At 42.0% G+C, this 25,642-nt stretch overlaps 1 protein-coding gene and 1 long non-coding RNA gene across 33 annotated transcripts in view; one reads left to right on the top strand and one right to left on the bottom strand.

The window, feature by feature from the left end:
- Positions 1-25,642, bottom strand: part of LOC102149777 (uncharacterized) — a 316,397-nt gene that overhangs the window by 166,769 nt on the left and 123,986 nt on the right. The gene's annotated exons all lie outside the window — the stretch shown is intronic.
- LOC138925110 (uncharacterized) overlaps positions 18,153-25,642 on the top strand; it is a 42,185-nt gene continuing 34,695 nt past the window's right edge. Inside the window, exons 1-2 of the long non-coding RNA XR_011440853.1 lie at positions 18,153-18,460; positions 19,745-19,898. This is a non-coding gene — a long non-coding RNA (uncharacterized lncRNA). The remainder of the gene's footprint in view (positions 18,461-19,744; positions 19,899-25,642) is intronic.

The raw sequence follows: 25,642 nt of genomic DNA on the forward strand, positions 1-25,642 counted from the left end.
AGATCATTGAGAACTGACTGCCTCTGAGAGGTGCCTGCAAGATCAGCCAAACAGCCTTCCAACAACAAAAAATGATCATAGAAGTGTGTCCTCAATTCTTGGCATCAATTCATGGCTAACTAAGGCAACAGCAGTACAAGTCCATGCTCGGAATCTGAGGGTATTCTACAGACAGGGGACACAGAGTCTCTTGAAAAGAAAAATTGGAACTTATTCTCATAGGCTAAGAGGACCCACGTGTGTCCAGAGGTACCCAGAGCTGTCAGTCATCCCGTGCTAAATGTTCTTACCCAGACAGAAACCAAAGCATTCCGAATTCCAAGCCGCCATTTTTAATTTAGAAGACAAAGAACTCAAGGAAACTCTCATTTGCAGATGGGTAAATAAATTCTAGGAACCTGAGCTGGTTTCAATGCCCTTATCAAAAAGCCTGGCATTCTGAGCAAGAGAGTTAATACTGATAACCCTCCTAGGAGTCACCTCCTCCAAAAGCCCCCAGCACTGCTTGACCCAGAAGCTCTCTAGTAGTTTCCAGTCCCCAGTGGGACCTGGCAATCAAAAGTAACCACATCTCCATGCTTTGGAGGGAAATTTATGAACTGAAGTTTGCCTGATGTAACCATATGGATGAGCAGTTTTCCTGTGTCAACTAATGAATAGTAGATATTAGTATTTCCAACCGAGAAAAGAAAGGACATCTTAGGCTGAAAGCAGCTTTCAGTGTGGAAAGTTAAATGGGGTAGTGAGAAGACTCAAATTTCTTGTCTTTAATTAAGAATACAGCTGGACCCTCAAGAGTTGCTCATCTTCAGGGGATTTCATAGGCCCTTGGCCGGAGACCAACCTGGATCATAGAAAGAGGAAACCCCCTGGGCCTTTCTTTTAAAGGAAGCTTTAGTCATCTGGGCTTTGATTATTGAAAGAATGTTCTTTCTTGTCCTGGAGTCAGTGTAAAAGAAAGTGCTGCCAGGTTATCTGAGAGGCCCACTGGGAGATGCCAATGAGACAAGCCCAATGGTCCCACACTGAAATCTTTCATCTTGAAGGCCATTAAGATGCCAACTTCACCATACTTCCCAATGCCTACTGTCTTCAGGTGGCATGACAGCAATGACTACAGAACTTAACTGTAAATCATTTCTCATTTCCCTGTTAAAGTCAAGGAAATCTGGTATCAGGGCCTTGGATTTACGATTAGGGAAATGGAGACAAGAAGAGTGAGGGTGGGAATTAATTTAAAACACTAAAGTCACGCAATACCATTGGTCATGCAGGATATTGCCATGGCACTTTCTGCTAAATTTTTCCCTCTCAATTCTTTGTAGAACTCTCGCCACTTCTGTGTGTGGAGAACCCAACTAACTAAAAACAACCTGAGTATTAGATACCATCACCATTGAGAGTGGGGGCAGAGCTGCGGCAATGGGATCCATCCAATGGCATCACCCCTCATAGAAATACAAACCTGTGTCCACCACCCTATTTATGATTTTGAATCACTCTATGTCATGGCTGTACTCTGCCCATAATGACAGCTTATGGAGGTAAGTTTACACAGCTAACAGGCCACTGTTACTCCCTCCTTGTTCCTCAGCAAGAAAAGCACAGAAAGTTCAGTTACTCCCACTGGCCATTGGACAAACGCCCAATTGCCCTCTGTGGAAATTTGATGGCGACTGTGTCATAGTTAATTCCTCCCTCACCCCTGCCCTTCCTTCATAGTCGCTTAGTTACCAAGCTCTGTCCATTCTTTCTCCATTGTATTTCTTGAATTCATCCTTTTCTTTTATTCCTGCTGCAATTCTCCTTGGTGAAGTTCTCACTTTTTTCTCCGCTGGACTTTTGCTGTATCTTTCCACTTGGTGTCTGTACTAGTATCTACCCACTGTAATCCATTTTACACGTGACTTTCAGCTAGTCTTCCTGAGGCATACCTCTAATCACGTCACTCTTCTGTTCAAAAACTCTTGGTGACACTATGTTGCCTACTGGTCACAGTCTAAACATAGAGATTCTGCATTGCCCACCGACCAAAGTCCAATGAGTAAATGGACAGCTTCATCCACAAAGATAAAATTGTCCAAGGACTCACATGTTACCCTATGAATAAAGGACAGATACCCAAAAAGTTGCTCCAGTTTCAGGAGCTCACGCACTAGAGGTGAACTTCACTTGTCCTGTCCAAATGAGTTTCTCTTTTACATATTCTCCTTGTCACAATCCGTGTGTCTACCCTGAAATATCCCTCAGGCTCTTGAATTCTGCTATCTTTAATGATTATTTGTTTTAAGAGTGAGTTCCACACTCAGAAATGAGACCAGTAAAGCAAAAAAGGAAACAAGTGACTCCCAAGTAAAATGCCAAAGATTAACAGCATGTTGGGTGGAGAAGGGCAAGAACAGAAAGGTAAGCTAACGGGTGTTTGTGACTCTGTTTGTTCAACACCCTACATCCCAGGACTGTAATCATCTACAAACTATTATCTGGATTGTGATGGGTATTTCTCTGCTGTACTTATGCTTCAGTTACTTAAAATCTAAGTATTTATTAGCTATCACCACAATTAGACTGTAATAAGGATTCATGAAGACAGTAATGGTTTAATGGAGAAACAAGCTTGAGTAAGATCTTTGGATATCCGAGCGATACATAAAGATTGTAGAAAGCAACTTGGAGAATAATGCATAGAAAAATTACTCAGTCACATTACCCACCATTACAACATTGCCATTTTGGGGGCTGAGTGCAATAGTGACCAGGAATGGACATTAACTCTTCACAGTGAGGTGTGTAACACAAAATATCACCCACAATTCTAAGGATTCAAATTCTAGAGTTTCTTGTCATGTCTGAAAGACGGAAGCTCCCGCTACATCAGGCCTGTGCTAGTCATTCCATTATGCGCAGAAGCAGCAGGGGCCATAAGGATACTAGCCTAGAAAGGTGAAGAGAGAACTTTTCTTTAAAAAGAAAAAAAAAAAGAAAAGAAACAAACAAATACAAACTCTGGAGGACAACTTACATTTTTGCCAGACTATCTTATTATACCACACAGTTAGGAAGTTCTTCCTAAGATCTAACCTGCATTTCTCCTGCTATTTTTGTTTGTTTTGTTTTACTATAGATTGCTTATAGTCTCTTTGCAAACGGAGAAATACTCACGGCCCTTCCCAGCTGGCTATTTGGCTCAGCTAACAGAGCTGTTCTAAAAGCCATGGTTAAAATTTCTGTCCCCCAAAAGGGCCATTGAGCTTTGCTCCATGAGAGAGCTATGCATCACACCTCTCAAGGTAGACAGCCCCGCCAAACCTGTGTGTAGAAGCCGTCATCACCACTACTTGAATCTACTTAGAAAAAAATAAAAGCAAGATTTGTGCCTACACTTGAACCTGACCTGAGAGAGCTGCAGAGTCAGACGCCTGGAATTAACTCTTATCCCCTCACTTACAGCAGGACACCTGGCAAAGTGGCGCAGTCAGAAACAGAGCCAGGCCCTCCAACACCTGAACTGGCCTGTGCGCTGAGCCCTCACGTGGTGTGAGCCTCAAAAGACCATTTTATTTCCTGAGGGTGAGTGTAGGATTCTTTAGCAAAATTTTCAATATGTAGTCGTACCCCTAACTTTCTTCTTATACATGCATAGTTTTTTCTGTTTTATAAAATAAAATGTTACCCTTGATTTTTTAAAAAAAGCACAAAGGGGTGACAATGCTAACAAGATGGGACTTCGGAAGGCCAGGAAGCTCTCTGCATTTTGCCAGAACCAGGCTTTGTCTCCCTTTGGGTCCCTGAGCCCGCCAACACCTTGGAACATGGTGATTTCTTGGGTAGCCAAGCGTAAAGTGGCCTTAGGACTTCCATATCTGGTAAGAGACACTTTGAAAGCTAGAAGGAGGAGGCAAGGATGCAGGCTCCTCCAATGTGTGTTCAGAATTACCAGGGCAGGTTGCTTCCCATCTCCAACCTTGGTTTCCTCACCTGTAAAATGGGGATCCTAAGATGACGTACCTCACAGATTGTTGAGAAGCCTTAATTACATGGGATAAAACCCTTAGCACCATGCCCGGCGCATAAGGAGGGACCATTTCATGGCACCTCTTGGTATTAGTATTACAGTCACCTCTGTGGGCAAAGGAGTAAAGAGAGAGAGTGGGAAAGAGTTCAGGGGAAGTGTCTAAGTCACTGCCATCCCCACGGCCCTGCCAATGACCCCACTGTGCGGGGGGTGCAGAACCTTTCTCCCACTCATCCAGGTCCCAGTTCGCTCCCAGATAGGGGGCATCGTGGCAGCGGCATAATAAAGGCCTGCCTCCCAAAGTCGGGCACGGCGCCGAGCTGCGCCTGGATCCACAGGAGACATCTCTGTCCAGCATTTCGATCAGGGCTCTTCCGAGCCAGCTCCTGGGGCGCACACAAAGCCCCATTCAGGATGGCTGGAGCTCTGAAAGCAAGCAGATGAGCCGAGGGGCCCAGGAAGGGGGTGGAGAAGCAGCACAGCGCCTGGCACCAGCCCCGCTGGGGCCCGCCTCAGGCAAGTGGGCGTGGAGGGCTCAGGTCTGCAGCCACGGCTGCAAGCTTTGTTTTCCCCCAGATTCCTTTCTCTGATGGTGGTCCAGGGCATGGAGGACACCAGCTGCCATGGCTGGGATTGAATGACCTCCCTGGAGGAGGCTGGGAACCCCCACCCCCACGATGCCGGCCCAATAAGCAGGGTATCCAGTGGAAACAGGCCATTACTAACTGGCCTGCCATTTCAAAAGCACTTCTTTCTGGGAAAAATGCCTCTCAGAGGTTCCCACCCTGGGGAGGTACTAGCTGTAGTACTGAAGTGAGAAACAAGAAGCTCAATCAATACACAGCAGCCATCATTGTCCCCCAGGACCTAGGAAGCAGCTCCATGCTCTTCAGCCTCGATTTTCGCATCTGTACAATGGGGCCTGGTAAGATAATCTGTTGGAATCCAAAGAGCAGCTGCTGTGAGAGTCTCTAGGTGGCAGTCTGTTTTCTCGGAGCCAGTAGGCAGGCCCCAGCCCTAGCCTTCCTCTGTGTGGCCTCCGGATCACATGGAGAATGCCTGCTCTGCGGGCAGCCCCCAAATATGTCAGAGCTGATGCATCAAGGACGTGTCAGCTCTGCAGTGCCTTGAATGTCAGAGAAGGGAGGCCTCCCAGAGGACCATGACCCTTGGATGCAGAGAAAAATGAGATTCCCTCCTTTATCTTTTCCCTCCTAAATCTGTGAAAGGCTGTCCCAATAAGGTGACAAGTCAAACATGGAAACAGAAAACTGAGTCCCTTTTGCCATCAGGATTATCAGACATTTCCTTTAGGACAACAATATTTCCCAGATGAATCAACTCAAAAGGACTGAAAGGATTTTCTATGATCAAAAGATGTTTTTACGTCAATTAATCTAGCTGTCCACCTTTCCCGGAATGCACTGATTGCATTTATTCATCTAGGTATCTCTCATCCAATGGTAAAACTCAGTATAAGTATCACCTCCTCCAGGAAGCCTTCCCTGACTACACAGCTCGAATTAGGGCCCCTTCATCTTGTTCCCACACACCCTGGGGCACACCTTTCTCGTAGCACTTAGGAAATGACATGGAAATTGTCTATTTGTCTCAGTCTTCTCTGTGGCCAGGCACTGTGCTTTAAGAATCATTTAAACTCCAGTTCTCTCACAGTTTGACCCAATGTAGGAGCTTAATAAATGTTTACTGAACTAACTGGATGTGTATCGATCTTTAGAGTAGTTGCTGCCTTACACCTCCATCTGTATGTTATATGAGTGTCCTGTGACCTTCACTCTCAGGAATTTTTATCTCATAGCTAACCCAACTCTACTGCAGACATACATGGCTGCTTTTTCTAACCTTCGGAGACAACAGCTGGGTATCATCCTCGTTCTTATCAGAGCAATGGTAGAAATCACTGCTATCACTCAACATTTCTTTCAGCCAAGTCAGCTTTATTTTTTCAGGCTTAAAGCAAGATTAAGCCATCAAAACCTCAGATCTGACAGATTTTACTTTTAATGGACAAATAGAGAAGGATTTTCAAGAAGGACTTTGACCACAGAGAATCTGCGCATTTCAACAAGCTTTTGTGAAGTGCCTACTCTGTGCGGACTGTGTGTGACAGAGAATAAAAAAATGCCCAAGTCCCCGCCATCAAGGGATCTTTAACCTAGAATAGGGAATAATGGGGGTACTTAATCGAACTAATAAAAAGCAGCACTCCACTTCTTTTGTGGTTCCTTGGTTAGAATCACCAAGTTTTGTGGGAATGTAAAGTCCAGAGTGCTAAAAAAAAGCAAAATTTCCAATTCCTGAACACCTTGAGAGAAAACTAGTGGCCCAATCAGGGAACATGTTGGCTACACGTTGGAGAGCCCCTTAAAGGATAAGTGCCATGTGTGTGTTGACATCGTGAAAGAAATCCATTTTCATTTTCACTTCCGGGCAGAGGCAGCCTCCACTGACCACATATTCAGGAAGCTGGCAGAAGCCCGTGATCACCAGCCCCCAAACTGGCAGCCTCCCTCCTTCTGGCCAAGGAGCTCAGGGTCTGCGTGACTTGAGGCAAGTCATCTGGGGACATTTGGGATTCTGATCTAGCGAGCCCATGGAGGCAGCGCAGATAAGACTGGGACAGAAATCTGGCAGCCTAAGTAACATCTGCTTGGTCTGAGGTTTTGGCTCTGGCTCCTGCTGGGAGCCTAGGGCTGGAGACTGGGAAAGCTGCGTTGGGAGCTGGTTACAGCAGGTGGCGCAGGAGAGCAGAAACCAGCCCTCAGTGGGGCCAGAGAGAAAGCCTGGGATTAACTGCACCCCAAAGAGAGGCACTAGGGCCAAGAAAGGCAAAGGAGACCAGGCTCTCTGCAAGGCGCTGAAAAAGGCAAGTTGCCTGGATAGAACATCGAACCAGATATGGACATTTCTCAGGTAAAGAAAAGCCAAGAGAGGTCCTCAGAGGTCTAAGTGAAATGCTTGGGTGGAGCACTTTCAGCACTTTTAGGAAATGTGCAAAGAAAACCAAAGAGAAGAGCAACATACAACGTTACCTTCAGGGGTAAGATAAACACTCCTAGTGTTGAAAGGCTGAAACAACTCCAACCCTTAGACTGCTAGTGGGCAAAGTATAATTCCCCAAATAGCCTCCCCCCACCAACCAACAAAACAAAAGCAAAACAATGATAACGAAAAAAAAGAAAAAGAAATTTATCTGCGCCTTAAAACTACTATAAGAAGCCACCTTCTTCTCAATGTTCTTATCTCTGGGTGAGCTTGCCTCCAAATCATACCATTATGGGAAGAGGGCAGCAAGAAAATTCCTCTCCCACATACACCCAAGGCTCATCAGCTTCTGTGCCCAAGGGGCTGAAGCCATGTCCTTATCTATTTCCACAGCACCATCAGTTGAAGACCTTCAGGCAGGTGAAGATTCTAAGCAGAGGGAGAAAAGTATCACAAACAAGATATAGGACAGCTTCTCTGGTCTAAAAGCAGGAGACTGCAGAGATGTGCAACAGACAGCTTACCACATACACTTAAGCAGTATGGGTTGGTTTGAGGATAAATCTTAGCGAATGCAAGGAATTTTACTTATTTTTCCATTTGGTTTACTTTCCTGTTGTTACTTCCCCCAATGGGAAAACAATCCTAGATATTTAAGATCTGATGTTATAGTCATCAATTCTTGGTGTTTACTTAAGTACATATACATATATGCAAAACTTTGCATTGCTTGAAAAAATTGTTGAAACATTTGATGTGTTTGTTCTCATTCTTCTGCAAAAAGCAGAGTCTGCTCAACCAGGACAGTAGTTGAGTCTGGGGTCTGTCCCATAACCTGGCACCAGCAACTTAATGGGGGCCCCCTCACAGATGTCACAACAGCAGAAAGTATAAGAGCTAGGTGATTCAGGCTCCAGCAAAGGGCCATGAGAGCACAGAGAAAGGAAGGATGAATTCCCTCTGGGTGGGGCAGAAAGGCTCCATGGAGGCAGATGCTGGAGTTGCTTCACCCTTCTGTGCCTTTGGGCACACTTTGTTCTGCCTGGAATGTCCTTCTTTAACTCCCACCATCTTCCTTTTGTGGGTCATTTCTGGTCTTCTTCAAGAATCAATACTGCTGTCATCGGAAGTCCTCCCTGACCAACACTTCGCTCCTCTGTGTCCTTAGAAATCCTGTGCAAATCTCACATCAAGTACGTGGCATAGACATCCCCCTCCTCTAATATTCATTCACCACTTTGTAGATTCCTTTTTCTCTGCTTCTTAATGTTTTCCCAGATCTCTCTCCCCCCAACTCCCTCCTAAGTAGGGCTGCCAGATAAAAACAGAATGCCCAATTAAATTTAAATTTCATATACACAAAAATAAATTTTAGTATAAGTATACCGCAAATATGGTATGTGTTATTGGGTTTTTATTTGCTAACTATGGCAACCTCGGTCCTGAGACCACTGAGTTCATGCCTTGTTACCTGTTCCCTGTCCCAGGGGTGGGGGGCATTCAAAGCTGCAGGTGCACTTTCTCAGCACTGACCTCTCCCAGCCCTCCAGAAGAAAGGCGGGCACCCCTTGTACACACTTCCAGAACTTTGGAAGAGTATTCTAAAGTCAGTTTCAGAACCGTTTTGTGTTTTTCTCCTGTATCAGGTGTATTGTGTATTTATTCAAAAGAAATGAAGTTTAAGTGTTTCCGTTCAATATAAAAACACTTGCTCAATTATTTTTAAATGGGAGAGTTAATACTTACTTTTCATTTAAATGTGGTTTAATGAATTGTATGACTATGACACTTTGAAATCTGTTAAATCCATGTTTAATTTCAAAGTATGGAAGCTGGATGGAGTGACATTTACCTTTTCAGCTCCTACTGGCTCTTTCAACCCACTCTCTCCTGGAAGAAGCAAGAGAGTTCCAGCTGGCACGGGACAAATCTGCAGAAACACATTCAGTCCCAGAAGACAGTGTCCATCACTGTGAAATGTCTTCAAGCTCAACTTGCCCTCTTTATTTCACTATTTTAGCAAATGGAACTTGGAAAACGAAAATAGCAACATGTTGGATTCCTCCAACAAATCCCTTCCACCAAGATTAACATTCTTTCCATTTACGTCCAATCTCCCAGGGTGAAAAATTGCAACAATGATAATTTATAACAGTATCGCCCTACCTTTTTCACGTCATTACACACAGGAAATTATAACAATTGCACAACTGGGATACGTTGGAAAGAATTTGGGAGATTCTATTTGAGACAGTAATAAAATTGATTAAACTTTATTAATTATTTTTTAAATTAGAAAATGTTGTAGAAGATATTAAATACAGACTTTGTATAAGATCTCCTAGAAAAATAAATCATTTTCTATTTAGGAACACCTAATACCTGATTTTAAAATGTAAAGATTAAAATCACATGTATCTGCTGTATTATTCGAAAAAATATAAAATATAAGAGCAAATTAAATCAGAAAAAAATCTAATATTTTATGCTTCAGGCAAAGCAAAGAACATCACTGATGATAAATAAGTCCTGACTAAAAAATAATTTAACTAATACCAGGACATTTGAACAGGAAGATCAAGGGGAAGTGAATTGTATATAGCTGCCCCAGGACACTCAGGTGGCAGGGGGCTGTTCGTAGAGTTTCAGATGCTCAAATAGTCATTCAAGAAGTCAGAGTGCTTATAGACGAAGCCATACAATGAATGTTCAAACAGAATTGAAAATTCCTAAATAGTTTTGAAAACTGCTTTTACATATTCTACCACCACAAGAAACTTAAAACCACCCATATCTCAGGAAATGCTTGTGAACCATTCCAGCCACCCGAAGCCTGCCACAGCGCCTCTGGGAAGCTCTGCCTTCTAGAAAGAGATCACAGCTTGCCTACCTTCTAGTCCATTTCTAGCCTATTGCTGGTGCTATAAGCACAATCAAAATGAACAAGTACCAAAGAAGAGAAATGTTTTTAGCTTTTAACCAAATTAAAATCTTCCCTGGATATTAAGGATTATGGAACAGTGAGGTAAATTATCCACGGAAAACTCAGGGATTGCCCTCCTTCCCCAGTCAGCCTTGGAGTGTGGAAAGGCCAGTGCAACCATGCCATTCAATCACGTGTATGGGGCAACTGTGGAATGCCAAGCACTGGGGTCAGCACTACAGCTAGAAAAAAATGCAAAGGGCTCGGTCCTCTTTAGGAGCAGCTTCCAGTGTGGAGAGTGAGACCAACACATAAGCAGAGATGCAAGGGAATCTATGGTTTACCAGAGTCACGTCCACGAGGAGGCTCAATAATTCTTAGGATTCAGTGATTCTTTCTTGCCCACCCTCAATTTATGCTATAACCAGACACATGATTTTACAGAGCATCTGGCTGCCTTTCTCCTGAATAATTCTCTTTTCTTCAAGAACTTGCCTTAAGTTTGGCGGTTGAAAGTGTTTTTCTCCCACTGAAAAGCATGCCACCTTTTTCTTTCTCACTCAGCTAGCCCAGATGGTTTCAGAGCTTGCAAAGGAGAGCTCAACACCACCACTTACCACTGGGTGACTATATTCCTACATGCCTGGAATGCAAAACCCAGAGGACTGGGGAGCTGGGTGGAAAACAAGTCCAACAGTTTTTATGACAAAAGGGTTTTCTCTACTCATCCCACTTCCTAGGCCTCAGCGGGGCTTCCTTGAGCAGATGACTTTGAAATTGTCAGCCAAGCCTGTGCTCTCAAGAGCCCGTCTCCTTTAGTTCCAACCCTGGAAGGATCAGAGCATTGAGCCATGTGGTTTTCTTAATTCTGTCAGGGATGGCACATCCATCAGGGAGTCCCATCTGAGCCCCAAGTAAAACAAAATTAACTAATGTGCATAAATTAGCACCAAATGTCTACTCTGTGGAGAAATGCCAGAATCTTTCTTTCCTACAACAGATAATGGCCATTCCTCAGTTCCCACCAGCCTCTTTCTGAAACAATGACCCGCACCTCGCCTCATCCTGTGTTTAGTTCTATAGTTTATCAAATGGTTTCAAACGGATTTCCTCATTTGAGCTTTGATATTTGGGCAGCAGAAAATACGGAGGTTTTGTGTCCATTATATAAATGAGAAAAATAAAACTCAGAGGAGTTAAATGACAATCCCGAGTCACACAGCTAAAACTTGAAGGGGCAGTTGTCGAACCAAGGTTTTGTGACTCTGAATCTGGTATTCTTTCCATGACACCATTTACAGCCAGCCAGAGACAAGGAGAGAAATGTTTGAGAAGACTAACGTTGAAGGAACCACCATGTCCCCTCCTTGTTCTCTCAGTCTCCAGCCTGCAATCACCAGAAGTCTTTGAGAAAAGTTCCATAAATGTCTGAGTCACCTTTGGTAGGTAGTTGATTCTGAGAACTACATACATGTGCACACGGAAACACATTTATATAGGTATGAAATTTATTGTCCTCCCAGTATTTAAAAATCTTTACTACATTCCACACTATTCTTCTCCAAGCAATAAATGCCTGGAATGTAGGAGAAGCTCAATAATTATTAGTTGAATGCATAAATTAATGATTATCTCTCTCATCCCTTTTTTACGCTTCAGAATGGTCCTTTTATTTCATCCAGTGCAACTTCCTAGCAGCCCCATGAACTGTGCTGGAGTACTGGGATAGGCACAGCATAAGGTGATGCCATATACAACTAAATGGATCAGAATCGGACAAAAATAAAACAGCAGTTCCTATTCTGCTTAAGCACAGTCTACAAATTCTAGCTTCAGAGATGATTGGGGTACATGACTCTTTTAATCCTTTGGGACAGATAATCCTTTGAAATAGATATTCAAATCTCATTTTATAGATGAAGGGATATAAACTCAGAGAAATTAAATGATTAGCCAAAGATCACACAACTGGTAAGTGAGAGAAGCAGAATTTGAACTCAGTTCTGTCTAACTCCAAAGCTTGGAGGTCCTTCCATCCTGCCACAGCACTTCTTGACATCCTCACATGGGTATGAGCTAGCGAGAAATGAGCTGCTCTACAAATGAAATATTGCCCATATGAAACAGGTAAGTCTCAGTCATTCATAGTTGATATTACTGTCTCATTAGACTCAGGTTAGACTGGAGAGCATTCCATTACCTGAGATGAGCCCAGTTATTTCCTCCACTGTTCTGGAGCCAGGCAGCCATGCCTGTTGCTGAACCAAGTCTGGTAATTTGCATTTCTAATCATTCAAGAATTTAATTAGTATCATGGCCTTAATCAGGTGCACCGCAAGTACAGCTGATGTCATCAGAGCTTAATTAGTTCGAAGGAGAGAAAAGTTTTTACAGTCTGAATATGTCTCCACTGGCATAAAGGTGAAAGGTCTCAGGGCTGTGTGGAAAAGGAAAGAAGTCAACTTAAAATCTAGATTCTGTGATTAAAGACTTTTTTTTTAACATTACCTGGGAAAGGTTTTTGAGACCATAATATCAGTGAAATAAAATTTGAAGGTAACAAAGTGCCGATTTTACAACTCTACTGAATTATAATCCCCACATCATAGCATTCACCCATTATAACTGCATAATTTGTAATGTAGAGAGTTGGGTAACTACCATCACAACCCAATTTTAAAACATTCCAATCATCATCCAAAATTTCCTCAAGCCTGTTTGTAGTCAATTTCTGCTCCCCACCATCCCAGGCAACTGCTACCCTGCTTTCTGTATCTACAAATTGGCCTTTTCTAGACATTTCATATCAATGGAATCACACAGTATGAGTACTTTTGTGTCTGGTTTCTTTCACTTAGCATACTTTTGAGATTCATCTATGTTGTACTATGTATCAGTATTTCATTTCTTTTTGTTGTTGACTAGTATTTCCTTGTATGGATATGCTCCATTTTGTTTATCCATTTACTGATTCATGAACATTTGGGTTGTTTCCACTTTTTGGCTATTATGAATAATGCCGCGGTGAACATTCATGTACAAATCTTTATGTGCACGTGTATTTTCATTTCTCTTGAGTAAATTCCTAGGAGTGGAATTGATAAGTCTTATACTAAGTTTCCATTTAACATGTTAAGAAACTGTCAAACTGTTTCCCAAAGTGGCTGTTCCATTTTACATTCCCACCAGCAACACATGAGGGCGACCATTGATTTTTAAAATGGGCTTAGATGGTAGAATTGAAAGTCTCCAATTTTTTATGTTTGATCTTTGAACTGTGACCTTCAAAGAAAACTGTGAAACACTCGAATCACACTGCAGACAGTTAGAGAGAAGGAATGATGGAAAATTAATTGAAATAAATGAGGTTTAGATAAGAGAAGGGATTTGTAGCAAGTAAGTGTTCTCAGGGATGGTATTTTCAGATTTCATTTGCTAGGAAATTAAATCAACCAATTAAGTAAAATAACTCTCCAGAAAGATCAGTTACATTTGCCATATAGATTGCTCATTTACCCAAATTTACTCTGAGATTTATATAACAAAGACATTGGCTTCATTTATTTCATTCTCCTCTTTTTTTAATCTCCATATCTTGGAGGGAAGGGATATTTTGTGGCTTCATCCACTTTTAGTAATTTTTAGTCAAACTGAACTGAGTCCACTTACATATGGGAAACCCCAAATGGTTTCATTTTGTTTTCAATCTTGAAAACTCTTGATAAGATATAAATCATCAAAAGAAAGATGATGCACCCAACTCTCGAGCTACAAACTTAATTTGGGGAAATTTAGGTTCCCTGTTGTACAGTTCATGGGTTCATTCATTTATTCTGAAAAACGTTACTTTAATATGTTCCTTGAGATGCCAAGAGTAGTAAGACATGGGCTTTGCCTTCAAGGCAGTGACAGACGTGTCAACGAATACTGCAGAGGAGGTTATAAATGCTATCGTCAAAGTAAATACAAGTTGGAGGGGAGGACAGGCACAATAAAGAGAATAGGTTGGGAAAGCTATCACAGGAGAGGTAATTCTTGAGCTGTTATGTTAAAGACCAGTAGGTATTTGCCAGAAAGCCAGGAGTAGGGTGAGGGGAGGTCATTCTAGGTGGAGCTGTGACCCAGTCCAGGGTGCTCAGAGAACTGCAAAAGCCTTCAGTGTGGCTGGAGCATGCAAGGGGCAGCTGAGTGGATGAGGCAGGAGAAGAAGGCTGGTGAGAGCCTTAATAGTCTTAGGAAAGAGACTAAGTCATCCTACAGAAAATAGGGAGCTATTGTAGTGTTTTATGTAGGATCTGACACAATAAGACTTGAATTTTATTCAGTTTATTTTGACTGCAGTAAAGAGAATAACTAGGAGACTACTGTAGCAGCCTGGCTGGATGTATGAACTAAGGCAGTAGCAGAAGTAATAAGGAGGCGCAGGATATGAGGAATGTTAAGAGAGTAGGCTGTAGAGTAGTGGATAAGTGGATAGAATGATGTGAGGCCCAAGGTAAAATGCAAGCTTCCTAGGTTCAATCCGCATGGTTCACAGGACTGGACTTTGGCCCAGGACTCTTCATTTTACTAAGCACTCCAGGTGGTTCTAAAGCGGGTTGACTGAGGATGCTGCTCTGGGGAGTATAAATTCACCATAAAGAGGGGGCTTATGGACAACCATTGATTCTAGATCTACCACTGGTCCCAGTGAAACCAGGAATAAATAGACTGGTAAATGTTGGGTGAATTTTGCCACTGGTCTCTGCCGAACTGGCCCCTTGCTCTGTATTCTACGTCCAGAATATCCTCTCTCATTCTCTCACCTATCTGTCGTCTACCTATGAGAGAGATCTTAGTATTGTCTCTTTCATACCAAAAATTCCAAAAGAGCAGAAACTGTCAAAAATCATTTTGTTCTGGTATGTCTATGGAAAATAGACACAAAAATGCTTTGTGTGGATGAAGCTGCAAATATGTTGACGCTTTATCTGCATATTGCTATAAGATGCTGAATATATAATTTGTGTCTTATGCCAACTTAAGAGAGTGAGTACTGTGCTCTGTTTTGTTTTACACACTATATTTAAATGCAAAAACACCAGAGTACTAAATTAAACATTTTAATTAAGTGCTGTGCCACCCTACTAGTACACTTCACTGTTACACGGTTCAGATAACCACGTCAAACAATGTCCTTATTAAACTTCCGCATTCATGATAAGCTGGATACAACCTGGTCAATCTGTACCCGGTCAACTTTTTATTGTGTCTCCCAACCAGAATTATAAATACTCACTAATAAAACAGCCTACATTTACTGCACGATTGTTCCATGCTCAGTACTGCACTATGTGCTTTTCATGAAAGATTTCATTGAGCGTTCACAGCGACCTTCAGTGGTTTACAGTATTCTTAGCCCCATTTTACAGATGAGGAAACCCAGGCTTAAAATAGCTAAGTAAACAAGGACAAGGCCATGTAACAAGTAATTAAGGAGCGGGGATTTTAACTTAGGTTTAGCTCAGTGGGCTCTTGAATTGATCCCATACTGTTTCTTAAGTTTCCATTCTATATAAGCAATGAAATAAGTGGCTTTAATGTGATAGAAAATGAAGAAGAAAATCTGGAGTATAGAAAATACTACTTCTCAATAGTAATCTTAGGAAGTACCAGCTGGGAATTGACCCCTTCTTTTCCGGTGGTGTGATGGTCAATGTTTGACACGCCACTCTCCAGGGAGGAAAAAGTCCTGATTTGTAGCATTTGCAGACTTCCCTGGTATAAATACTTTCACCAACCAGCCATTCCTAAAGGGGGAGTTGGGAAGAGATTATGCATTATGCATTGTGCCTTTTTCTGTCCTAAAGGTTAAGTTTCTCATGATCTCTGAAGAAGCCCCAGAGTCCTCGGACCGGGTAGAAGATATTCGTCCTGTTTTGTGGGAGGACCCAGTGCAGGGGAAAGGGTGGTGCTCAACTATCTACAACAGAGTGGTGGAATGCAAGTGCCACCAGGCTATTTTTAATTAAAAAGTGATGACAGCTGAATATATTCCCTGACTCGGCAGCTAATAGCTTCCTGACCTAGGCCTCACTCACCAGACCCACTCCCAAAACCAGACCGCATTAGTCCCTGTGGGGCTTCTATTATTGGCTAGCCGTCTCAACAGATGCAGGTCTAACCAAATCCATGTCTAATATAAGCATGCAAATGGGGAGATAAAAGGGAAAATGCTTATGTGCTGAATCACAACCCACAGAGGGAGAACTGGGTATAAGCAGCTGTCTGGGAGGGAGGACACCAAAGGTCATTGTCATGGAGTTCCTCAGCAGCACAGGATTAATTCTGTCCAGCCGTCACTAATAGCTGTATCTTTTATCTATTTATTTCTCATGTTAAAAATATATGATTGGCCGTCTTGTTATGAAGGCAGCGTGTGTGGTTTTTGCAGTCAGACATACCTGAAGCCTTTTATCTGCTTCCAATCCCATTTAATCCTCACAATTATTATGCCCATTTTACAGCTAAGGAAACTGAGTCACAAGAACATAAGTGGTAGTTCCTGAACTGAAACTGAGATAGGCCTAATTGTAGGACCTGAGCTCTTTAACTAATATACTTTAAGAGTTTCTCTTCCCTGTCAACCACTCTCCTCTCTTCTACCTCAACAGTCACACTTATTTCTTTTCCTAAGTGTTTGCCAACGCTACGGCCTCACCCTGGGAGGATACGCCCTCTCCCTACCTCCATCTCTTCAACTTATTCAAATTCTATCCATTCTTTGAGGCTCTAATCTGAGTCCTACTTTCCTGTAATGTTCTCTTGGATGGTTCTAACGCAGGTAGATATCTCACTCATATTATACTTGCTGGCTCTATAAAATTGGCATTAATCTTGCCTTGCCTCAGCTGCTCCCTGTTATATAACTTGTTTGGCTTCTTTTCTGGCCTGAAATGTAAATTGTCATAGGCAGACACTGTGTCTAGACCTCATAATACTAAGCTCTAGGTAAATGCTCAATTTTTTTAATTGATTAACAATACTGTGTCCAGAAGTGTATTGATGAAATGAAGGTCTGAGAATTCTAGAATTGAGAGGAAGATTCAACATTTTTTAATGCTTCTTACATGGTAAACCCTAAAATAGGCATTTTACATATGTGATTTTGTGTAAACCTATATGGGTTGATATTGTGACTTCTATTTTAAAGATTTTTAAAAAGGCCCAGAGAATGTGAGAAATTTGCTAACACCACGTTATGAGATTGCAGAAAAGCTGCAACTTAAATCTAGACTAATCTGACTCCAAAGCCTGTGCCCGGCCGCCCTGTAGGTCATCATACCCATCTCACTGCATCTGTGAGACAATACACCTAAACGAAACTCCAGGGGATGGGCATCGCACCTAACTTGAAGAGCAATTCCAAATGCTCACTTGGTAATACATTCCAGGGCCTGTTAACCCTAATATTCAGGACCTTATTCTTTGTGCCTGTCTTGATTCTTTTTTGCCTCAATTTCATGTCATTTCACTTTGTTTTATAGGCAACAAGATGGAAAACAGCTGGCTACCATTTCTTACACAATAATCCTCCCAGGACTGGAAAATTCCTATGACATCATCTTGACTTCCTTTTCTCTAGTATAAAATATAGCCACACACCTCTTAGGAAGATTGTCCTAACTGATAGGCTTTCTTACCCAGACAGATTATAACTGTTAGCAGGGAACATGAGTGACAGGCAGCAGCAGGACTGGATAATCCATGGACAGATGCTCTTGGATCAAAGATTCATGTTGAAACCAGCTGTCAGAGCAAAGAAGCAAAGTTCAGGGAGGAAAGAGTGAGGTTGGGAACCAATGAGCCTTCCCAGTTACCTGCCATCACCACTTGCCTCAAAATAAACTCAGAGCCAGGATATGGGGTAGGGGAGCATAAAAATGAGGCGAGTAGGCTATAGCAGCTACTAATTTGGGGAAACTAAGGATTGGCAGGCAGTCCCCATGCCCTGGCACCTGGGGAATAAGGGCAGCTGTTCAGGAAACATAAAAACACAGTGGAGACCAGAGGAGGGGAGCCTTTCAAATGAGAATGTTAAATGTTTGGAACCCAGTGGCTAAGTACAACATTGCCAAATGTCATGCCGAAAACAGGAAAGCTTTCCTGGGCCCTGGATGTAAAGGCCAGGGAGCAACGCAAGGAGAAGTCTGCAAGGAAAATTACAGCAACACAGAAGCCTGTGCTGGCCTGGTGCAATCCCTTCTGCAGTTCTTACAGGAAGCAAAAGAAATAGCAGTCCAGCAGTGGGCCTGGCCTCCACGCCACACCTCCTTCCACGTCTGCAGTTGGAGCAGGAAGGGCAGTGGTGGGGCCGACTCCCTGACAGGGATCAGAACAGTACATTTCAAGAACAAAGCCTGTGCCGTTTACCTGCAGATCAAAGTTGGCTCTTAATAAGATGTGTGTCGGAGGGGGCAGAGAGAGGACTGTTTCCCTTTATTCCATTAAAAAGGGATTATGAGGTGACTGACCAGGTAAGCAGCATGATCTGTGAACAGAAACTGGTCCTTTGGAAGCAGGACTGTGGCTAAACAAAAGCCTTAAGAGACACAATCAGTGACTGTTAACTGCAGCACGGTGGTAAAGCATGATGTCTGTGTTTGTGTGTGTGTGCAAGGGCGTGTGCAATATTTTCTGCTGTTGCTAAGATGGTTTCCCCCCTCACTGTCCTCTCGCCCAATCAAAAGGTAGCTGCTCCTCATTGGTTGCCTGGCTTTATCGAATGACCATGACGAGCTGGAGTTGAGCCCACCTCATTGGTTTATTCCTATGGCCCATTGTCAGGGGAGAGCAAATCAGACACCTAATCAATATTTTGTGAAGTGGCACTAGACTCCTGGCTAAATTTGCATTAAATTCCTTCCTGTCTGTGCCTTTGCACTCCGAGAGCATCATATTAACTTCAGAGATAGAGAAAGAGGCAAAACAATCAAACACTGTCATCCTTCAGCCACTTTGGATGTATTCCTGAGGGTAGGCAAAAATCTTGGAACGTCAAACATGCAACAGAGGAATTGGTTATAAACAAGATGTAAATCTCCTGAGCAGAAACATACGTAACTAGGGTAGATTAGTGGTGTCCCTTCTAGATGCAAATTGAATCTTTCCTTCCCTCCCTCCTTCCTTCAGTCCTATAGTCATTCAACAAATATTTATTGAACACCTACTCTGAGTCGGGTTCTATGGTGGCCCTGGATACATCACTGTGTCAGGCAAGAAATGTTTCTTCTCTGGGCCAGTCCAGAGCAAAGCAGGGTACTAGACCACCAAGGTTCATCACATTCTAAAGAAACTGTCTCTAAAGGAAGGTGGGCTCTGATCATCATTCACAGAACAAGATGTGACCAAAGTTCCACAGTTGCATGTTTCCTGGTGGGAAACACAGATTCTGAATCAAAAGTTGGTCTAGTGGCCAGGATTTCCACAGAGTTCCAAATGAATCTCAGAAAAAATATGGATGCATAGTGATCCTGAGGAAGAGGAAAACTTGAGGTGTTAATAAATATCCACCCTTTCACAGAGAAAATAGAAGCAAGCAGGAAAAAACTCCACCACCACTTAGCAGCTAACCTAGTCTGTGCTCCTATCCTCTATGCTCCTTCCCCTTATAAGGAACAAAGAAATTGTGTTTCCATCAAAATCGACCTTTTCATTTACGCACTAGCTCCATCCTCGCTCACCAACTCAAGGATCTCTTATAATCCTCACTTTGTTCTCTTAACATCATCAAATTTCCCCTCTGTTCTGGTCATTTTCAGCATCATGAAAATATGCTGCAATATCCTCATCTTAAAAAGTGAAGATAATAAAGAAAAAAAAAACTTTTTATGGATCCAAGGCTGGTGTTCAGCTGGAACACACCAGAACTACCATCCTGACTGTTAAAATATTGAAACACTTCTGGACCTGGTGGTAAGTGCCCACTACCCTGAGCTTCCCAGTACCCCCTCTCTCACTTTTTTCACCCCAACCTCTCCTCTGGGACCTCCTGGACATGCCATAATCTAGCAAGCAAATGGTTAAAGTTTGGATCAGCAGGGCCCTGCAAGACTCTGCTCCAGACCTATAGTCAGCATCCAATCTGACTTGTCAGGGCCTGGGCCATATTTATTAATATCATCCCTGCTAAGACCCTACATTTTCTTCGAGTCATTCCCCCCGTCCTCATTACTCTCTTCCACTGTAAGAGCTGTCTATTTTCACTGTCTCTATTTCTCTTCCTCTTTTTTTTGGACTCATTCCAATCAGGTTATCTTTCCAATCTTTCCAGTATCACAGCTTTATGACCACTTCCTGTTCCTCGCCTTACAACAGCTTTACTTTTTTACTTTCTTTCTGTCTCTGAGACAACAATCTTTCTTCCAGTTTTCCTCCTTCCTATCAGTCTGCCTTTTGTTCTCCTTTGCTGGTTCCTTCTTATCTTCTTGACCTCAAAACACTGAAGTGCTCTAGGGCTCGCTCAGTCTTGAGACCTCATATTCTTGTCACTCTACGTTCACTCTCTGGTGATTTCTTCCAGTCCCCGACATTGAATACTAGCTATACCCCAATCATTGTCAAATTTCTATCTCCTGCTTCAACATTTCCCTTGAAATCAAGATTCAAATATCCAATTGTCAACTCTGCATCTTCACTTGGGTGTATATATATCATACATCTCAAATTTAAGTTGCATAAAATTGTATCTTTGATCGTCCCCTCAAAAATTTTCCTACTTGCTCCCAGTCTGGTTCATCTCAGCAAAAGGCAACACTATCCTTCCCATCGCTCAGTCCAAAATACTTGTACTCAGGCTTGACTGCTTTTTTTTCTCACACCATACTACAATCCACTAGCAAATCCTGCAGTTCTATCTTCAAATCAGATCCAGAATCTGACCATTTATCACTAGCTCTCACCACAGCCATTCAAGTCCAAATCACTATCATATTTCCCCCTTATTATTGCAATGACCATCCAAAGGTCTCCCTAGCTTCACCCTTGCCCCTTCTCTACCCTTAGGCAGAATAAGTCTCTTCAAATATAGTCAGTTCATGATACTTCTCTGCTCAGAGTTTTCAAATGGCTTCCATCTCCTCCAGAAAAAAATCTAAAGTCTATACGTTATTCCTAGGCACTGAAAGGCAGTGGTAACTATAACACAGGTTTTGCCTTCAAGGAGCCCATAGTTTATCAGCTAGGTTCCAGCTCTACTTCACTGTGTGACCACCTTACAAATACGTTGTTAATCACAAGGAAGACTGGGTGAGGATATGAATGATTTTTACACAAACTTAAAAACAAAAAACACAAACAAAAACAATTTGTGCATAATTTAAATCTTATTGGTCAGTTATGAGCTTGAACTTTTTATTTAAGGACAACATATCACCTTAATATGCATTAAAATGATTTCATATTGTCTCCACTGACATTATAAGCTGACATTAAATTGTATCTAATCTCTAATGTACATAGTGAACAATCAAAATACCTGTTGAATAAATGAATGCTTAGGAAATGGACTTCTTATTTATTACCTGTAGTGATGACAATGAGAACCATGAACTGAATATCTACTGTGTAAGGTGTGGGATTTCATATATTTAAATTACTTTTTTTTTACCCCAACAACTTTATTGTCTCCTTTTTAAAAGTGAAGCCATAGTTTTGTGGCTCAGAAAAGTTGAATGTCTTTCTCAACGTATCATAACAAGGGGCAGAGTTTGAGGTTTGAACAGTGATCTGTGTGGCTTCAATGCCTCTGCTTTTGCCATAGCCATATCATGATGAGTTCTTGCATATCTGTAACACTTTTAGCATTATAACGCTTTCATAATTATTATCTTGACAAACCTCCAAAGGGCACTGAAAGGTGAGAGGTAGATACTCCTGTCCTTTGTCTATACATGGGCATGCTAAGCTCCAGAGGCTCGAGGTCAAGCAAGGAGATGAAATTCCAGTCTTCTCCCTTCTCCCAGGACGTCTTCACTGGTCTTATGCTATCTTACCTATATTTTTCTTAACTAAATGAATTGGACCCATTTACCCTTTGAGTTCCAGAACCGATTTCCCAGAGTCTATAATCCCATAATTTTTATAGTTTATTGATTATCTTTCTCATACATAATGCTTTGAAATGCCAATTCCCCATCTCCTGGAAAGCAGGAACCTAATGTTATTTGTGGAGATGCTCTCAAGTCCATAGGAAGCTGAGTCCAATTTATCAATCTTCTGATGTCAAATTTCAATTCGATATTTGCTTGTAATATGAAAAAACTAAATAAATTCAAAATTTGTGCACACAAACTTGTATATTTTGACATAATCCAATAAACAACCATAATCAATGAGATGATAATTCCCAAGATTTCACTGTATTTTTGAGAATCAAGCTTCTATTAACTAATCGTGACTTACCCCTATTCAAACCAAAAATGCCCCTTTCTGTCAGTAGCCCATGTTGAATGATTCGTCTGTGGTCAAGGGGAAAAGCCAAAAAGGAAAATCTTATTGAGGAAACAGAACAGTAGAATGAAGAATGCTTTTCAAAGCCAGGTAAACATGAAGCCCCAGTGAGCTGAATGAATCAAGGTGCAAGTAGTTATTAGGAGAAGCATAGCTTTATATCAGTTCTCCAAAGAAGAAAACAGTAATTCATACAAAGCTCTGTGATGGAGTCAACTCCATGGAACAAATAAACCAATGAATGGTCATTCAGTCATTCAACAAGTACGCCTGCTGTTTTTAAGGGGCTGTTGTCAGTGTTACGAAGGGAAATCCTTTGCAAAACGTTCCCTTGCATGTATGAGTTGTATATAAATAGCCTCTTTGATTGAACTTTCCTCCTAGGCACTTCACCACTTGTATACCTGTGTATCCTGCTGAAGGCAAACCACCCTCGGAAGATCAGGGTTAGAGAAAGAATAGTATAGTAACAACCCTTCTAGTACAGTCCACAGAAAGAATTTTAACGCATGTTAAAACACAATGGAGACAATGAAGACAGGTAAATGTCTTTTAAGTGAATTGCTAAGATTGCAGACTACTTAGAAGAAATGTTTTGAGATAAAGACAAGTCTACTGGTTGCACAAGCTATGTAACTCCAGCCTATGGTCCAGGAATTCGAGTAAGTGCATTTTTTAAACAGTAGGTTAGTTCTGGTTGGTTTGCTAAAGTTAATTCTGCAGCTGATTTTTCAGAAATCTATCAATTTTCTTAAGATGAAGTATACCCTGGAGAAACAATAGATGCTGTCAAGTTCGTATAGCTAATAAGCTTTCTTCTAAATGTTTTCCATGTGTGTGACCCAAGAACTTAGGATTCCTGAGGGCAGCATTTGAGGTAACTTCTTTTTGGAGTTTTCTTACCCTCTAGAATTTTGTCAGTGCTCAGTTTAGAAAGGACTCTTGCAGAAAGTCCAAAATCCAAATCAATGGTTTCACAAATGGGAACGCTTCTATGGACTGGAAAAGGTTTACCGTGACACCAAGAATCAAGGGCATCTTCATGTTGGGGACCTCCCAACTCACATGACCCAGAGTGGGAAAGGATTTGTGTGGGTCCTGCCTGATCCTCTTGGCACCTCTGTGAAGTCTGAAGGGCTCTGCAGAGACCAGTTTGAAGACCACTGACCTCATTTCTCACAGAGAGAAACTACGACTGAGAAAGACAAAATGCCTCCTTCAAAATTATATAACCAGTTATTGTTGAGGTGGAATTAGTTTCGTGATTCCCAAGACAGCATTTTTCCTCATACCAGACTCCTCTTAATTTTAGAGCCTCCTGCAGTCTCCCTACAGCAAAATTTCCTCTCTATTTCAGGCAACCAGAGCAGACCAGGTTGTGTGTGTGCCACCCAAGGCCATTTGTCAGTGCCAGTCTCTCACCAGGCAATGCCAACCCCGGCATCTGGTCCTGGTCCCTAGCACTTCTGCTCTCATAATTAAAGAGCTGACGGATACAAACAAACTGTAACTTGAGCACTACATGGTCAGTGAGTAGAGGCCAAACATGGGTGAGTGCTGACTCATAAGGTAAGAAGGAGTCAGTTTAAAAGTTTCCAGTCTTGTTTATCTCTGGTGACAGGTACATAAATATTGCAATTGCTACAAAGAACATTTTAAAACTCAACCCAAAATATTCCACAATCCCATAGCAAGTTTAACAAAACTTACTCTATCCCATTTTATTTAGGTGGGACTGTTTGTGAGCCAGCGGGTTGGGGTTATTTTCAGGTTTGACTCAGGGCTTGATTACTCAGTGAGCCATACTGGGGCCAGTATGATGCGAAAACTTTTTGTGGCTCTTTGTGGAACACCAGGACAACCTATTGGCTCAGACTGTATATGACTATATATGACTTTACCAGCTCTCTTCTTGGAACAGATATCGTTCCCAAGAGGCCCCACGCAGACAAGGTCTGAAAGATCTGAAGCAGCAGCAGCACAACCTGAGACTTATGCTGTTTGCCTCTACTGCTGCAATCTGATTGTGGATGTGACACTAACAAGTTGTATTTCTCTCTCTGTGAAACAATCTAGAGACTCACTTCTCACATCATGGTCAAGTGCATAGGCAGCACCTGGAGCTTTGTTAAACAGGCAGAATCCCAAACCCACCCAGACCTACTGAATCAGAATCAGCATTTTAGAAAGATCTCCAGGTGATTTGTGTGCATATTAAATTGGGAAGCACTGATCTAGAAATTAACCCACCATGACTGTCTGGCTTCACCATTAGCAACCTCTACAAAATTTCAACTGGTGGACCACGTTGGGTTTTCTGGGCATTTCAGTGGAGAAGAAAGGAATGCAATAAAATCTAAAGCTTCCTTAAAATGTATTCATTTTTTGCTCCAGCAGGTTTATCACCTCCATTTTTTCCTTTAAGTGCTGTTGGAGCAGAATTTGCTTTGGATCACCAGCAAAGATTTGAAAGAAGAATATGCATTGTGGACTGTGATAACCAATAGTAAACATATTTGGCACTAAAGTGCCTTTCTTTCGTTTCTAGACATCCAGTTGGCCACCAAGTCCTTTTGATTTTACCTCCTAAATGATTTTTTAATCTGAGTCCTCCCTTATATCCCCACCACCCTGCTTTAGCTCAGGTCCTTATCATCTATAACACGGGTGTTAAAATAGTCTCTCAACTGCCTATCTGGTCTCCCTATGCAGTATTTTGCTTTCGTCCATTGCATCCTCCAAATTGTCATCAGAAAGGACATATCAAAGGCAAATCTGATCACATTATCTTCTTGTTTGATGTCCTTTAATGACTTCCGACAAAGTCAATACTTTCAAGTTTTTCATGCAAGGTCTTTGGTGATATTGCTTTTTTCTACCTTCCCAATCCTATTTCTCCCACTTTCCTACTTGTCCACCAACCTCCTAATATATGTGGTCCATGCCTCTCCCTTTGCCCAAGCTTCCTCTCTGCTGGGAATACTCTTTTTTCATTCTCTGCCAGATAAACCTCTTCTTACCTTTTATGATCACGTCATTCTTTTTATCACCTCTGCGAAGCTCTTCCTGACCATGACTCTCCACCACGAGGTACATCTGATCATCCTTGCAACCCAATGGCACTTCATATTTGCTCTATTAGCAGCACTTGCACCGAACTGTAGTGTCTGTCAGCTTGACTCTGTCCTTGCATGAGTCTATGAGACCTT

Source organism: Equus caballus, chromosome 7 (assembly GCF_041296265.1).
Source record: "Equus caballus isolate H_3958 breed thoroughbred chromosome 7, TB-T2T, whole genome shotgun sequence".
Taxonomy (NCBI): domain Eukaryota; kingdom Metazoa; phylum Chordata; class Mammalia; order Perissodactyla; family Equidae; genus Equus; species Equus caballus.